This window comes from Echinops telfairi, unplaced genomic scaffold, assembly GCF_000313985.2.
Source record: "Echinops telfairi isolate 266 unplaced genomic scaffold, ASM31398v2 ScPeMD7_30;HRSCAF=105, whole genome shotgun sequence".
NCBI lineage: Eukaryota > Metazoa > Chordata > Mammalia > Afrosoricida > Tenrecidae > Echinops > Echinops telfairi.
Genome location: NW_022103927.1, coordinates 1,964,489 through 1,967,150, shown reverse-complemented (window position 1 = coordinate 1,967,150; position 2,662 = coordinate 1,964,489).

Sequence of the window (2,662 nt, the reverse complement as noted above, 5' to 3'; positions counted from 1 at the left end):
GCTACGGTACATCGGGGAGTTTCAATGGATGAGTTAAATCAGAATGTGTGTGATTTGTTGAATGTTGATCAAGTCTGTAAACGTTTACTTAATTCACAAGACGAAAGCAAGTTATTGAGTAAAAATAAGTGCTTCCTTGTATAAGCACTTCTGATAATGAGACTTAGAGCAGGAAATCTGAAGGCAGTTAGGATGTTAGTCATGGGAAGAAGCCTTTAGACCGAGATAGGGACTGTGCTACCCCCCTGACACAGGAGTATTCCTCACCCCCTCTGACAACAGGTGGATGGTGTAAGTGATGTGCAAAATGAAATCTGGAATGAACCTGTAGTTAAAAGTGAGGGGGAATATGAGATCAGATGGTTGTGAGGTTGTAGAAGACTCCATGATAAAGAACTTAAAAGTCATTTGTTATTTTTTGTGTATTATTATAACGCACCACATTACATCAGATCCTGTTGTATTTTACTGAGCCGCTAGGTGCTGCAAACGAGCAAGCTCTTGACTACTAGCTAAGAGTTTGGCATTCACAATCAACACGGAGGAATCTAAAGGCAAGCCTGGTGATCTGCTTCCCAAAGGTCATCGCCTTGAAAATCCCAAAGCCCAGTTCTACTCTGCACGTGTGGGTTCATCCAGAGTTGGAGTTGAGTTGGTGACAGCTGACAACATCAATATTGTTAAGTGATACAGCGTAGTGTTATTTGTATATACTAATAGAATGTACCTAAGTGGTATATAATTCTTCCACAAAAGTAACTCTTCCCTCAATTTCTATTTTGTATATTTCCCTTTTGTGGTTGTAGATGGCAGCTTACGCTATCCGCTCAACATGTGTCTCATTGACTGATAACTGATCCTATTCCCTCCACATTCATCCGTGACAGTGCTACGCCCCTGAGGCTGAGTCAATTCAACAACCAAAAAGGAGGGGGGGGGGTGTCAATTTCACTCTCCTGTGAGAACTGAATTTTGTGAGTCAATAATCCAAAACCAGGAAGCCCTTGGGCAGAGATGTTATTTGCGGCCATCTTCTGCCATGTGATAGAAAGCCAGCCTGCTGAGAGGAAGGAAGGTAGGAAGTAGACAACAGAGGATGAGAGGAGATTATTAGAAGTTATGAAAGAATCAGAGAAAGGAAGATGGCAGTACCTAGTTCTAAACCCCACAATACCCACCCAGAAAAGTAAAAATAGTGGAATTACCCAGGTAGATATTTTATGTATGTAAATATATATATTATATATGTATATAGGTAGATTTTGATATAGGTGATCTCAATTAATTCTTATACTCATATTATAAAATAATATTAAATATTAATAAATAATTGAAATATTCATGTATAAGAAAATGGAAGAGAATTCAAACAAAGAACTTTAATTAATTCCTTTTCCAAAATTCAGTGCCCTCAGGAGTCATCTTGATATTAAACTCAGTGATTGTTTAATATATTAGAGAAATGCTAGTAGATTCTACAAGCTTTAACAGAAAATAATGATATAAATTCTCTATAATCTGTTTCAGAAAGTAAGAGCAGAGGGAATATTTCCTAATTCGTTCTGTGAAGCCGGCTAAATCATAATATCAGAACCAGGAGTCCTGGTGGGAAAGTGGATTACTCTATTGGCTGCAACAGCAAGGTCAGCAGTTTGAAACCACCAGCCACTGCCTGGGAGATAAATGAGGCTTCTGCTCCATTGACAGTAAAAGTCTTGGAAACTCATGGGGACAGTTATACTCTGCCCTATAGGGTCTCTATGAGTCAGAATAGATTCGAAGGCAGTGAGTAATATCAAAACCACATACAAATACATAACCAAGGAAGACTATCATTCAATACTACCCATGAGAAGAAATGCAAAAATCTTCAAAAAATACTAAGAAATTGAATTCAACAATGTATGACAAGAATAATATTTATTCAGCCATGAAAGAGTGGTTCAAATTTTGAAATTCAGTTCATGTAATATCCTATATCAACTAGCTGAAGAAAAAAATTTTAATAGAAAAAACCGAACATCAACTAAAGGAAAATAATCATACAATCAATCACAATAAGCATTTAGTAGCATTCAGAATTATTACTTTACATTTTAATTTTTTTATGCAAAATTGGAAAAAAAGTTTCCAAAGTTGTCTTGATAGAGTATATCTATAAAATCTTACAGCTAGGGTCGTGTTTAATAGTGAAAAATTAGGCATTTTTCTCTTTGGATTTATAACAGGGCAAGGATATCTCTCTTAACACTCTTACTTACCAGTAACTGGCAGTCCTAACAAACAAAATGACACAAATTTTCAAAATAAAAATATACAGATTGGGAAGGACGAAATAAAGCTGTCTTGGTTCACAGAAGACATCACTGACATTGTAGAAAACCCAAAGAAACAGCCACAAAGAGAAGAATACTGAAACTGATAAGGAGAGCAAAATGATAGCTTGTAAACAAAGATAAAACCATCAATAAATTTCCACATGACAATAATGAAGAGCAACACACCAACATGAAACTCTGAGGCCATGGCAATGATAGATCAAAACGCAAACAAAAGCAACAGCCTGAAAGCTGTACAATACCGGTGAGAGAAATGAAAGGACCAAATACACAGATATTCTCTGTTCATGAATTGGAAGGATGAATAATACCGTGAAATGTAA